General features: G+C 43.8%; 1 protein-coding gene across 1 annotated transcript in view; it reads right to left on the reverse strand.

Moving 5' to 3' along the window:
* Window positions 1-10,776, reverse strand: part of EZH2 (enhancer of zeste 2 polycomb repressive complex 2 subunit) — a 56,611-nt gene extending 45,835 nt beyond the window's left edge. Inside the window, exon 1 of the mRNA XM_052638459.1 lies at window positions 10,758-10,776. The gene's annotated coding sequence lies outside the window, so the exon portion shown is untranslated. The remainder of the gene's footprint in view (window positions 1-10,757) is intronic.
* Between the last annotated feature and the right edge of the window lie 4,127 nt (window positions 10,777-14,903).

Genomic DNA, 14,903 nt, shown 5'->3' on the forward strand with positions numbered 1-14,903 from the left:
AGGTTCTTTACCTTCTGAGCTACCAGGGAACCAGCTTATAATTAGCATTAGATGTTTTAGGAATGGGAGAAGTGCACAGAACTCAAATGCCAGCTAGGAAGCATCACAATCACCTGTGAAGGTAATATAAACTCAAGTCCAGTATTTCTCAGTCTCCAGAGAAACAGACATAAGTGCCTACAGAAGTGAACCACCTAGCATCTCAGTATTTGAGCTAAGAAGCCTAGAAGTAGCAAAACCCTATCCTCGAAGGGACCTCTGTCCTCCTGGTCGTATGAATTCAGGCAAGTTACTTACCTCCACCGAGTTCCTATTTCTTTACCTATGAAAAGGTACGTGGTAGACCCCCAGTGATCACAAGCTGCTCAGTCTGTGTGCTCATCTCAGTCACTTAGCAGTGGAGGGCCACGAAGCTACTTGCCAAGGAAACACAACTGCTTTTAGATGGCCATCCTTCTGGTAAACGATGGTTAACTTCACCCTAATAGAGCCTTTTAGAATATTCAAAGAACAGATAACTATCTTCTCATTCAGCAAACGCTATATTTTTTTAGAATAATTATAATGTATGACTTTCAACAAATTTCAAAAGTAAAATGGTTGGTTTACAGCTGCATGTATATCAGGCACAGAGCAGGCTCGAAGTAAACAATAGCTAGTTCCATGACCTGGAAACACACGATAGCTACTCACGCACCTGTGAAACTTCACTTCAGGCGCCAGCATCAAAAACATACAAGAGCTGCTTTGACGATGATCAAGATTCTTTCAATGCTTAAAGAAATCAACTAGGCTTTTGTTATTTTTTGTGTTTTGCTTACAAAGCACTTGGTCTTTAGTATCAAAAGCCAAGACATTAAAATGGATAAAACAGTCATGATGTTCTGTCTTTTTGACACTTTTTAAAAGCTTACTAGAAACATCTTGACATGCTATGTATGAATTTAGTGTGCATAAATGCAACAGAGAGATAAAGACCAACCTGAGATAAATTTGCAGAATCATTATTTTATATTCCTCACTTATTTCCAGGTTTCTCAAGCTAACTTTAATCAAGAGTATATTAGATACATAAATTAAAGATGCATAATAGTACCTGACAGCAGGTAGCAAAGTTCACTGGGTGACATACACAGCAAAGACGAATAAAACTCACTTTTGAGCAGACTTCTGAAGGCTCAGCTTTAAAGGCTAGGGTGCTATTTAAATGATTATTTACTGAGTTGCTGCTAGAGAAGAGAGGCCCAAGTTTTCGATTTTATTGGTCCTAAACCAATTTCACAAAATGTTATTTCTATCTGCTATGTACAAGACTTTTTTCTAACCTCTACCATGCAGATGAGTAGACCAGAGCTTTGAGTGAAGGGGAGAGAGAGAAAGGCTGAACAGCAGCTTGAGATGCTACAAGAGTACAGAAGGGATTCCAGAAAGAGGACAGACCACAAACTCCACGTGAGGCTTCTGGAGACAAGGAAGACCAGCTGAGCTCAACAGGGGAGAAGTACAAGAAAACTCCTGAGAAAACAGCTAGTTCACTGTGTGACTAGTCGAGAAAGGTTAGGCTGTTTCCGAGATAGCGTGAACACCAGCTTCGGGAGTTTCTCATGCAATCAACGGCCATGGAAGACAGCCCACGTGCAGAGGTGCACCACACCCAGCAGGAGCCCTGGCACTTTTTTTTCTTTATTACAGAGGAGACCATCTCAGGATGGTCTTTATTCCTCTGTTGCATTTATGCACACTAAATTCATACTTAGCACTTCAAAATGTTTCTAGTAAGCTTTTAAAAAGTGTCAAAAAGACATTATTTTGTACAGTGAAGAAAAACTAAAAATTACTGTGGGAGTAAATCAGGTGTTGAGCAAAAGAACTGATACTTGCAGAAATAAAGCAGCGAACAAATCAAGTATATATAATCTGAAAAAACATTTGATTATATAACAACAACAAAAAACTACTTCACTATCAAAACAGGTAGACCAAGCTTGACAATTTTATTATCACTTCTACATAACCAGATTCTAAGATCAAAGTCACTTTTAATTTCCCCATTTATCCTCCGAAGGAAAAAATGAAAGCAAATTGTTAATTCACTAAAAAATGAAAAGGTCCAAACTACTCCAAATGAAAATTTAAAGAATTATTAAATATTATCACTTTCAAAGTTTAAAATTCATGCCACATAACTCACATACCTAACACCATCAAGATAAATAATATCCTTTTCATGTTCATGTTTCTACAAACATGACACTGTGTTATACCAAGAACTAAATGACTTGTGAATTAAGAACAAATTTGTTTTCACACAATTTTACTGAATTTAAACAATTATGCTTCTAGTGCTATTACTTAACTTGATCTATATATTGTCAAAAATACACAAAATCAAAGAGGAAAATTTGGAGAACAAAATTGGAAAACATTAAGGAGGAAACGTTTCCAATACATACATCTGACAGAGACAGTGTACCCAGAATACAGAAACACCAATTTTTAAAATGGGCAAAAGGTTTGACAGAAAAGTACACACAAATGGCCGATAAGCATGTGAAAAGATATCCAGCACCATAAGCACTTGGGAAATATACCTCAAAACCACAAAAGAACACTCAGCACTCATTAGATGCCAGTGACTTAAGCAACAGCAACATGGGACACTGGTGAAGACGGAGCGGAACCACAGGTCCCAGACAGACACCACCCTGACTCCACGCAGGATGGCACAATCACTTGCGGAGATGGCCTGGCAGTTTCTCATGAAGTTAAATCAGTATTTACCAAGTGACGCCACAGTCCAACTACAAATCTACCCAGGAGAAAGGAAAAGATCCATCTGCAAAAAGACTGCCCAAATGGTCACAGAGGATTTACTATAACAAGAGCCAAAAGGACCAGCCTGATCAGAGAGTAGTGAAGTGAAAAAAAGCACAGGATGTTCACACAGGGACTGCTACTGAGAAATAGTGACTCCTGAAACAAGCAACAACACAGATAAACCTCGAGAACATGCTGGATCAAAGAAGCCAGTCACAGAAGAGTATATCCTGCATAATTCGATTCACATGAAATTACAGAACAGGAGAAATCGGATCGGCAGCTGAGAGAATGATGGGAAAGGAGCATGAAGAGCGCTGCAACAGCAGCAAGGTTACATCGTGACTGAGGTGACAGTCACACAGATGCTTACAGCTGGCAAAACTCTTCCAACTATACCCTTCACATGGTGGATCCTAATGTATATAAACTACACTTCAGTAAAGCTGATTCTGTACCCCCAAAAAACGGACACCTCTCTAGAAAACAACAGGGCAACAGCTATTAAAACCTGAAACGTGCATAATCTTGAACCATAGGCTCTTCCTCTAGAAAGCTTTCATGCAGAAGTTCAAAGCTCCGTAAGGATATTTCCCCCCTCAGAGGGTGAACACGGCACCCACAGAAACAGCTGGTTCACCGCCTGACGACACAGAAGGCGGTACAAGGAGTATTCCACCCAACAACAGCCTGAGAGCCTGGAGCAAAGGGCAGCACACTTCTGCAAGGAGCCACGTGGTTAAGCACTTGAGGCTTGGCAGGCCACAGCCAGTCGCCTTGCATATTCTTCGGGGGGTTTTGTTGTTGTTTTACAACTCTTTTAAGAAATGCTAAAATCATTGGTAGCTCACAGGGCCTTACAAAAACAAAAAACAAGTGCGCGAACATACACCCCCAGGCTGAGAAATCAGGGCTTTGAAGCCCAAATGCCTAAATTCAAATCAGTAACCTACCACTTACTAGTAACTTAATCCTTCCATTTCTTGTTATTACAGTGTCCGTGCAAAATAAATGAAAGCACTTAAAACCGTGTTAACTACAGAGCAAGCGTTAAAGAAATACCAGCTTTTTAAAATGAAACAGATCTCTGTACTGACTTAAAATAATTGTTTTATATCAAAATAACTTAATCCTGCTTGTGTAAAATACATACATACACGTATAAATATATCGGGTTGACCAAAAAGTCCGTTCTGGCTCTAGCAGTGTGCTTAGTTGTTCTTAACTTCATTCAAAACAATTTTGTTAGAGTGTACTGTGACAGCTCTCATATCAGTGTGCATTTAAAAAAACTTACCAAAACTGGTCAAGTTTTTAATAAAAGATGTTTTTGTGTGGACCATTCGTTAAAGTCTTTATTGAATTTGTTACAATACTGTTTCTGTTTTATGATTTGGTTTTTTTGGCCTGGAGGCATGTAGGACCCCTTAGCTCCCAGACCAGGGGTTGAACCTGCATCCTCTGCACTGGAAGGAAAAAGTCAACCACTGAAGAGCCAGGGAAGTCCCAAAATTGGTGAATTTTTATGTAGCCATTTTAATACTGAAGATGGAAGAAAAAAAGGAGTATTTTCAGCAAACTATGCTTTATTACTTCAAGAAAAGCAAAAACACAACTGAAACACAAAAACAGATTTGTGCAGTGTATGGAGATGGTGCTGTGACTGAAAGTATCAAAAGGAATTTTCAAAGTTTCATGCTAGAGATTTCTCACTGGACAATGCTCTACCGTCTGGTAGACCAGATGAAGTTGACAGTGATCAAATCAAGATGTTAACTGAGAAGGATCAATGTTATACCACTCGAGAGATAGTCAATATTCTCAAAATACCCAAATCAATACCTGAAAATCATCTGCACCAGCTTGGTTATGTTAATCGCTTTGATGTTTGGGTTCCACTTAAGGGGGAGAGGGGCCCTTCTTTACTGTATTTCCATATGCAATTCTCTACTGAAACATAATGAAAACATTCCATTTTTAAAACAGATTGTGACGGGGGATGAAAAGTGGGTACTGTACAATAATGTGGAACAGAAGAGATCATGGGGCAAGCAAAATGAACCACCACCAACCACACCAAAGGCCAACCTTCATCCAAAAAGGGTGAAGTTGTGTATATGGAGGGATTGGAAGGAGTCCTCTATCATGAGCTTCTTTCAGAAAAGCAACTGATTAATTCCAACAAGTACTGCTCCCAGTTGGCTTTCCAGGTGGCTCAGTGGTAATCACTTGCCAACGCAGGAGATGCAGGAGAATCAACTTCGATCCCTGGGTCGGGAAGATCCCTTGGAGGAGGAAATGGCCGCCTACTCCAGTATTCCTGCCTGAAAAATTCCATGGACAGAGGAGCCTCATGGGCTACAGTCCACAGGGTCGGAAAGAGTCTGACACCACTTAACGACTAGGCATGCACGCACCCACTGCTCCTAATCAGACCAACTACTAAAAGCAGCATTCCACAAAAAGCGTCTGGAATTAGTCAACAGCAAACCATAATCTTCCGTCAGGATAACCCAAGACCACATGATCTTTGATGACCAGGCAAAAACTGTTACAGCTTGGGTGGGAAGTTCTGATTCATCCACCATATTCGTCAGACATTGCACCTTTGGATTCCCATTTATTTCAGTCTTCACAACATTATCCTAAAGGAAAAAATTTCAATTCCCTGGAACACAATAAAAGGCACCTAGACAGTTCTTTATTCAAAAAGATAAAAAGATTTGGGGAAACAGAACTATGAAGCTGCCTGGAAAATAGCAAAAGGCAGCAGAACAAAATGTGAATACATTGCTCAAAAAAGTCCTTGAGGAACATGGAAAAATGTGTCTTTATTTTCACTTTTAAAACTGAAGGAACTTTTTGGCCAAACCAATATATTCGCGCGAATACACTGGGAAGTTTGGGACGAATACACAGCAAACTGTTGATGGACACGGAATGGGGTTACAGGGATCAAGAAATGTTCACTTGATAAACATCTAAATTATGTCAGTATTTTAAATTGAATACATACTGTCTTTTTTTAAACAACAGACAATTAGAAGTAAACAGATAAATCCTATGTGGCACTATTTTCTTTATATACAGATATTTAAGTTTGGGAAGTGTTTAGTTCCATGAATGAGAACGTACATCTAGTCTTTAAAAAATAATACTGGCACAGTTACTAAGACTCACTTATTAAAGACTCACTAAGAGCTTCACGTGTATTCATTTATTTAATCCTCTCCACAACCTCATGGAATGAACGCTTATCATTAAGACACCAATTTACACACAAGGAACTTAGACTTCAAGGACAATGTGACAGGGTACCCAAGTTATATGACTCCAAAGATCACACTCAAAGCTTTCCTATCTTCCCCTCAGAGTGCACTCTATTAGAATTCTGGCTGAAAAAAAATCCACAAAGACATCTTTTACTTAGTCTGGGGCATCAGATCCCATACAACTACAATTCAGTTCAGTTCAGTCTGAACTACAATTTATCTACTTTTAAATATAATTTTCTGATTGATTCAAATAAACTCACTCTTCTTGGAACCCATGATTGCCTTCAATCATCCAGAAGACAAGTAGATAACATGAAGCTGATAATAGGAGCCAAACAGAATCTAAGTTTGGATCCTGCCTGCAAATTCCTAGCTGATAATCCTGGGCAAATTCTTAACCCTCTACACCAAAGCTTACTATCTGTAAATGTTTGCAGAGTGTGCTGTTGTTAAAGTTCTTTTAACAGTAAAATACACATAAAATTTACCATTTCAACCATTCTTAAGCACACCATTCAGCGGCATTAAACACATTCAAAACATTGACCTTCCATGTCCAAAGTTTTTTTCACCTTCCAAATAGCAGCTCTGTCCCAATTAAACACTAACTTCCCATTCCCATCTCCCCTCAGCTTCTGGTAACCCCTCGTTCTACCTTCTGTCTCTGTGAATTTGCCTGTTCTAGCTACTTCCTATAAATGGAATCATAAATTGTTTCCTTGTGTGTCTGGCTTATTCTCCTTAGCATACCATTTGCAAGTTTCACCTACTTTATTGTATGTGTCAATATGTCATTCCTTCAATTGCTGAACATTCCACTATATGTACACAACATGTTTCATTTATCCAAACCTCTGCTGATGAGTCCAAGGTGGTTCTCGCAAGAATTAACAAAGCACCTGATGTGAATATTACCACAGTAAAAAACAAACCAAGCAAACGAATGAAGCATCTGGCAAACAGTAGGCTCTTTAATATTAATGTCTTTTTTTTCACTTTGTTTTGTCATATTTTTGCACCACATAGCAGTGCAATGGCAAGAAAAACAGTGCAACCATCTTACAAATTTATCAGCTATGCCTTTTGAGATATTATTGGATTTACATCCCAATAAACAATCAGTAATTACACTAACACTACTTTCTTCAGTTTTAGCTTCAAAACCTAGCTCAAGTTATTCCAATCAAGAACTCATTAATGGTAACTAAACCCCTTTTGATTAAAAGACATATTCGTCCCCTAAATTTCGGTCAATTTCAACACAATTTAAGCAGATACTATATGCCAGGTATATCCAGACGATCCATCAAGCTTCTCTCTGGCTGCCTGAAATACCAAATACGAAAACCAACAGTTACATCTAAAGTATATCCGATTTTCAGTATCTTAGGGTATTAATAATTAGGAGAAACCATGGAACTTGTACACCTTGATAATTATTTTTCTTTGTAACCACTGCCACTCAGGGAGAAAAATACCTTCCAAAGCTCTTCACAACATGAATATATCCTGTTTGCTTTCCAAGTTGCTTTGTCAAAATATTTCCCTACATTTTCAGGATTTCCTTTATTCATTCAACTATTAATCCCTGCTCTCTAGCAACTCAGGTGCACAAAGAAAACTAAGACAGAGCCTCTGCCTCAAGGCACTTCAGAGGGAAGGGAGGGATGGCACCAGCAAGTGATTTCAATTGGATACAGGCTATAGTAAAGAATACCAACGAAGCCCTTGAAGAGACATGGAAGGCCTCCAGCAGGTGAAGCTTTCTCTGAACTTAATAAGCTGTTCCTCTTCTGCTCTCCCCAAACTGCACATTTCACCTGCCCACGTAGAATTCATCATTCACAGAAAATGTTTTCATTTGTATGGACATAAAGACTGCAAGGCAGATCCATAAATCATTTCCAACTGACTCCAGAATTCATTAGCTTGTCATAGGATTTTTCCTTGCTGTTAGTTTTTAAAAAGCAGATCAACTTTCTTAATCACTTCTTTAGGCCAAGTCAGAAACTAATTCAGACTCCTGGAGCATGCCAGCTCAAAGGATGGGGGATATCCTGGAAAATCTCCATGTGACCTGGGGAAATCTGCCTACACATTTTTAGTGGTCAACACAAAGATAATCACTTTTACATATGCATGCAAGGCAAAGCTGGTATAAACGAATTTGCGATTTTTTTCTTTGCCTAACTATACTAAATCAACAAATATAGTTTTTTATCACTGCTACTTAAACTAAATACACTCTCAATTCAAACACAAAAAATTTAAAACCAATTCCCCCAAAAACCTTTTCAAACAAAATCTTGTGGCAAGTACAAAGATAGTAATTATCAAATATAATGTACACAAGATGGGGAAAACTGGAATTTTGTATTCTAAAAGATTCAAATTTCTGCCAAAATCTGCATAACTAGCTCACCTCCTAACAATGGGCAAGATTATCAGTAGGACTTTTTATAATTACCAACAACTAATATAAATGTAGACAATACTTAGGAACAGCACCTGGAATGTCAGTTTAGTGATGTCGAACACTGCAAAATGTGTAAGACTTTTACACTACATTTCTTTGTCTCCATTTTTTTGAAACCGTAAAATAGAAGGTTGCACATTAGATCAACAGATAAAACAATGCAAAGAAGAAGAGTGCCTAAGTGTTTCTAAATTTCGTTCCTTTGAATACGTTCACTTTCCACAAAAATTAGTATTTAAGATGCCATTTTCCTAAGTGTTTCCAAGACTTTAAACATTACATTCTCTCACACACCTCCAAAAAGAGAATAGGATTCTTTATATCTAAGACTAGAACCCCATCTATTCCTAACTTTAGGGAATAGGAAAAGGAAATTAAAATGTTATCTTGAATACTTTCGTTTTCTTGCAAATAAAATGATCAATAGTTAGGATTACACACTTGCTCTACATTTTATCTCCAAACATAAAATATTTGCTAATGGTCATAAGGAGTAATAGAAAATAAACTCCACAACCAACCCCCCTAGCTCCCTAGTGATCTAAGGGTTAGGATCCCACCCGCTCGATCTCAAACCCCCCTAGAAGTATAGACTACATTCACCTGTGTTAGCATTAGTGTTTTTTAAAAGCTTTTTTAAACTGTTGTTTTAAATGTTGTTTTATGTGACATTGAAACGCCACAAAATTAAGCTGATAACGACCTTTCAAACCCAGCTAGCAAACCCTGCAGCATTTAAAACATTTTTAAATACCAAAGACATCTTTATTTCCAAATGAATTAAAATTTTACAGATCCTGTGCGACAAACAAAGTAGCTTAACTGCGGACAGCACACGTTCGATTTCTTAGGCAACGAACATTTCTGCAGCCAGTCTTTTCTGACTCAACAAAGCTATTGTTCACGGAAAACAAGTCCAATTAATGAGAAATTGCTAACCATACCATTCAAACACACATTTAGCATAAGCGTTTTCTTTGGACCAACTCTTTGTACCATCTCTTCCCCGTTCATCCCCTAGGGATTCGGGGAACAATCTCTCCTCACTAAATGACAGCTGATTTCGTTAGCACCTGTCGCCAGTCTCACACGAGTTGGCCAAAACAGCCTGGACAGGTTTTTTTTTTTGGAAGATGATAATTCTTCAGAAAGTGGGGATTCACCAGGCGTTGAGTTCACTAAGTTTTCCAAAATACCACGCTTCTCGATCCCTCCCGTTCTTCACAAAGTGACCCTGAGGCACCGACTTTTGGGGAGGCGGAGATGGGGGTGGGGGGCCCACAAGGACGCGTGAACTCGACGGAAAGCCCTCCGTAACGAACAAAACCGCGGAGATGGGGGCGGGGGCGGGGGGTAGAACAGCGCGACCCGCCCCTCAAACTTAACGGAGCGCCCCGCCGAGACGACAGAGGCGGCCGGGGACCGCCTGGTCCGAGCGGGGCTCGGGGCCCCGGGGCCCCGGGGCAGCTTTCGGCGGAAATGTCAGCAAGCGCGGACGCCCGAGTCCGGTCTCCGCGCGCCGTCCCGGCCCCCGCGGCCCCGGGCCGAGCCTGCGCGCTCGCGGGGAGGGGGCGTGGGGCCGAGCCCGCCCGCCCGCTCCCCACGCCCCCTCTCCCGCCCGCTGTCAGGCCCCGGTGTCACTGCCCCTGACTCGCGCCGAGCTCCCCCGAGACACAGTCCGTCCTTTGTCTCTGAGTGCGCACTCGGCGCTGAGGTCCCATCAACTTGTGTGGGTCCCGTCCCACCCGGGCGCTCCCGCCGCCGTGCCGCTCCACACAAAGGAGACCGGGGGCTCGGGCGGCCGGCCCGCCCCGGGCACCCGAGCGCCCCCAGCCCGGCCCCGGCGCCTCGGGAGGAACGGGCGCGCGAGGGGACCCCCCCCGCAAACCCTCCGCTCGGCGCCCGCCCGGGCTCCCGCCTCGCGTTTCTCTGGCTCCCACACAGCCCGCCCGCGGGGGTCGCGCGGATCGGCCCGGGCCCACAGCCCTTTCCGAGGGGGGTGAGGGGAGGTCTCTTCTCACCGCCACGAGCCCCAGAGGCTCCCCGGGAAAGCCGGCTCGTGGGGGTGGGGGGGGATTACCCGGACCGGCTGAGCGGCAGCGGGGATGTCCCGCCGCCGCCGCCGCCCCACGCCGAGCTCCGGAGCCCCGCCGGCCGGCCGGCCTGCCGGCCCGACAGCGGCGCGTTACCTGCGCCCCGCGCCCCAGCCCGCGCCGCTCCCGCGCGCCGCTCCCGCGCGCCACCGCTGCCGCCGCCGCCGGGGATCCACCGCCTTCTGCGTCCCAGTGGGTGTCGGACGCTCCCGGACCGAGCGCCAAACCAGGCAGCCCAATCGCCATCGCTTTTATTTGGCCCCCCCTGTCCAACCAAGCGCCGCCCCGATTGGCGGGACGCGAGGCGGGCTCCCGTCCAATCACAGGGCCCGCCGGCCTCTGAGGCGCCGAGCCAGCCCCACGCAGGGGCGCCCGCGGGACTCGGCCGGGCCGGGCCGGCGGCGCGTGCGCGCGGGCGGGCAGGCGCTGAGGGACGCTGCCGCCTGAGTGGAAGCGCCGCGCCGGCTCTTTGTTCTTTTCGCCGAACGCCCGGCGCCTCTCAGGAAGGCGGCGGGGCCGGCGTTCGGGGAAGAAGGGCCTCCGGAGCCCGAATCCCCAAACCGCTGGCGGGAAGGCGGGCTGGGCGGGGTGGCGGGAACCGGCCGGAGGGCGGGACGGCGCGCTCGCGGCGCTTGGCGGGAACCGCCGCTTCGGTGTTCCCGGGCCGGAGGGGCGGGGCGGGGCCGAAAGCCAAGTTTGAACCAGTTCAAAACTCGGGGGTGGTAACGGTTTCAACTGCCGCGCTCTTTTTCCCCGCGCGCGCAGCGGAGGCCCTGGCCGGCCGGCCGGCGGGCGGGAAGCGCCGGACACGAGGGCCCGCGGCGCCCGGTCTGCCGGCCAGAAGCCCTCTATGGCCCCAGCTCCAGCCCGGCTGGTCTCGGGCGAGGAGCTGCGAGCCTCCCGCGCTCCGGCGTGGCCGATGCGCCGTCCCCCGAGCCGAGCGGAGCGCCCTGCCGGCTACTTTTGTCTGCTGCCGCCCCTCGGCCGCTTGGCCCGACTCGGGTCCCACTGGACTTTGGCTAGTCGATCCCACAGTGCCCATCGCCTTAGAAACCCTGGGAAAGAGAGAAGTCACGATTATTTCAGATTCCTCATTCAGAGCGCCTTGTTCAGACCCTTTCCAGTGTTGTAGTGCCAAGCACGTGTCAGCGTTAAAAATCATTTATCAAGGATGAGTGCTGTTCATGTCCCTCGTGCTAACTTCTCTACAAAGTATTAAGATGCCAGCATTTTTCAAGTATTAAAAAAAAAAAAAAAAGATCATGGGGTGAGCCTGTCTCCACCCAAAGGAGTTAGTGCTATTCCACTTAGGATACAGTCGCCCTTTTTGATTTATCTGGCAGTGAAGTTAAGGTTATTCCGATATTTTTTTAGTAGGATGTAACTATAGGGCAAAGTAACCCCCTCACCCACATAAACTGAGATTCCATATTGAGAGTTCACGTGCGGAGCAGGGAAGATGGTCACCTATGAGCTCGAGCTAAAAGCCTAACGGAATCATGCTTTTAGTATTTTATTTAATTTTTAAATGACTAAGATTTTTAATTACTAGTTGCTCTCTTTGTGTTCCTAGAGACTGGAACAGTCATTTAACCCACAGATCTACCGCCTTTCCTAAATCACCGTTCCGTTCCTCACATATTAAAAGTGTGAAAGTGAAAGTCACACAGTAGTGTCCGACTCTGCGATCCCATGGGCTATAGCTTGCCGCCCTCCTCTGTCCATGGAATTCTCCAGGCAAGAATACTGGAGTGACGAAAGCAAAAGATAGAAAACAATCATGTGCCCAAATAAAAGCATGAATAAATGATAATAAGGCAAAAGCAAGTTATGCATCTGAGTGCGTGTGTGCTTAGTTGCTCAGTCGTATTGGATTCTGCCCACCCTATGGACTATAGCCAGCCAGGCTGTCCATGGGATTTCCCCTGCAAGAATGCTGGAGTGGGTTGCCATTTCTTTCTGCAGTGCATCTTCCCGACCCAGGGATTGAACCTGAGTCTCCTGCCTCTCCTCCGTTGGCAGGTGAATTCTTAACCAATGAGCCACCTTGAAAGCCGTATGCATCTGAGAGGTAACTATAAGCTAATGTAACAATTCCATCTGTCTTATACTGGACAGACATTCATAGTCCGTGGTACAAGGCCTCCATCTAGACCACTTCCATCTAGACCACTAATTTACAATTGCTTAAGCATTTAAATCTCAAAAGTTAACTTCATCCCTAAATCACTTATCAAATTATTGATTTTACCTCATATTAAAATGTGGGCATTTTTTAAAGAAAGATAAAGGAAATTCTATTAGAGATTATAAGCAAATCCAAGCAATATACAAACACACACAGCATAGCATGAACTGTCATGTGAATTGCTAAGGCATTTAGAATCAAGAAATGATGTTGGATCAAGATGTTCCCCCCAAAAAAATACCTCAGGAAAGGATATTTTAGCCAGACTATAAAGCAAGCGTAAGATTTAGATTGATGGGAGTGAGGGCACTTGAGAATGAACATGTCCTCCTCAGGATTAGGTGGAGTATAAGTAGAGCTGAGAACTCCAGTTGGCAAGAGTGAGAAAGCAAATTAAGAGAACCAATATTGTAGAATTTATATTTACAATACATATTTATGTTAAATATAATGGGAAGGCTGACCTGGAGCAGGAACTGGGGGTGCCAGTGGGTTACAATAGTCTTAATTCAGGGATAACATTATCCAGTTAAGCAAGATGTTTTAGGTCACAGTGTGGCAAAAAAAGAGGATACATTGAAAACATTGCCAAAAGACTTAATAATATATGGAGGACATATGTTATCGTGCAACTCAACTTTGTATATTCACAAATACAGGAAAGTTGGGAGGAAGAAGTATTTCATTTTAGATACTAAGAAAAATTACCTAAAGATTTTCAAGCTGGGAAAGAAGAAAGCATGTATGAACCCCCAATTATTGAGTATGAACCCCAAATTACTAAAGGGACCTAGGTAAAGCAGAAAGCCAGGCTGAACACAAAGGTAGACGTGAACAGTGAGAGTCACCAAGCGTTTTTACCTCTGTGAAGATGCTCAGATGACAGGCATGCTCCTAATGACAGGTCATTATGTCCTCTGTTAAAGAGAGATTCACTATTACAGGGTAAAACCAAAAAGTGGAGAATTAAACTCTGAATTCAGGACAGAGCTCAACCTTATTCACTGCTGTTCTCCCAAAGTCCACCACTGCACACAGTATATCATCAGGGTTTTCCAGAGGAGGACAGGAAAAGGTCAAGTCCAAAATTAAGGTTTATTGGCATCACAGAACTTCCCTTTCAAGCCTACGAATGGGATCTACTTCTCACACATTCATTTGTTCACCTTGCATCCAACAAGTATTATGGAGGGCTTACTACGTGAAAAATTCTGAAAGAGATGGGAATACCAGACCACCTGGCCTGCCTCTTGAGCTGCCTGTATGCAGGTCAGGAAGCAACAGTTAGAACTGGACATGGAACAACAGACTGGTTCCAAATAGGAAAAGGAGTGCGTCAAAGCTGTATATTGTCACCCTGCTTATTTAACTTCTATGCAGAGTACATCATGAGAAACGCTGGGCTGGAAGAAACACAAGCTGGAATCAAGATTTCTGGGAGAAATATCAATAACCTCAGATATGCAGATGACACCACCCTTATGGCAGAAAGTGAAGAGGAACTAAAAAGCCTCTTGATGAAAGAGGAGAGTGAAAAAGTTGGCTTAAAGCTCAACATTCAGAAAACGAAGATCATCTGGTCCCATCACTTCATGGGAAATAGATGGGGAAACAGTGGAAACAGTGTCAGACTTTATTTTGGGGGGCTCCAAAATCACTGCAGATGGTGACTGAAGCCATGAAATTAAAAGATGCTTACTCCTTGGAAGGAAAGTTATGACCAACCTAGATAGCATATTCAAAAGCAGAGACATTACTTTGCCAACAAAGGTCCGTCTAGTCAAGGCTATGGTTTTTCATGTGGTCAGGTATGGATGTGAGAGTTGGACTGTGAAGAAAGCTGAGCGCCAATGAATTGATGGTTTTGAACTGTGGTGTTGCAGAAGACTCTTGCAAGTCCTTTGGACTGCAAGGAGATCCAACCAGCCCATTCTGAAGGAGATCAGTCCTGGGTGTTCTTTGGAAGGACTGATGCTAAAGCTGAAACTCCAGTACTCTGGCCACCTCATGCGAAGAGTTGACTCATTGGAAAAGACTCCGATGCTGGGAGGGAT

The sequence above is a fragment of the Budorcas taxicolor genome, chromosome 4, assembly GCF_023091745.1.
Source record: "Budorcas taxicolor isolate Tak-1 chromosome 4, Takin1.1, whole genome shotgun sequence".
Classification (NCBI taxonomy): domain Eukaryota; kingdom Metazoa; phylum Chordata; class Mammalia; order Artiodactyla; family Bovidae; genus Budorcas; species Budorcas taxicolor.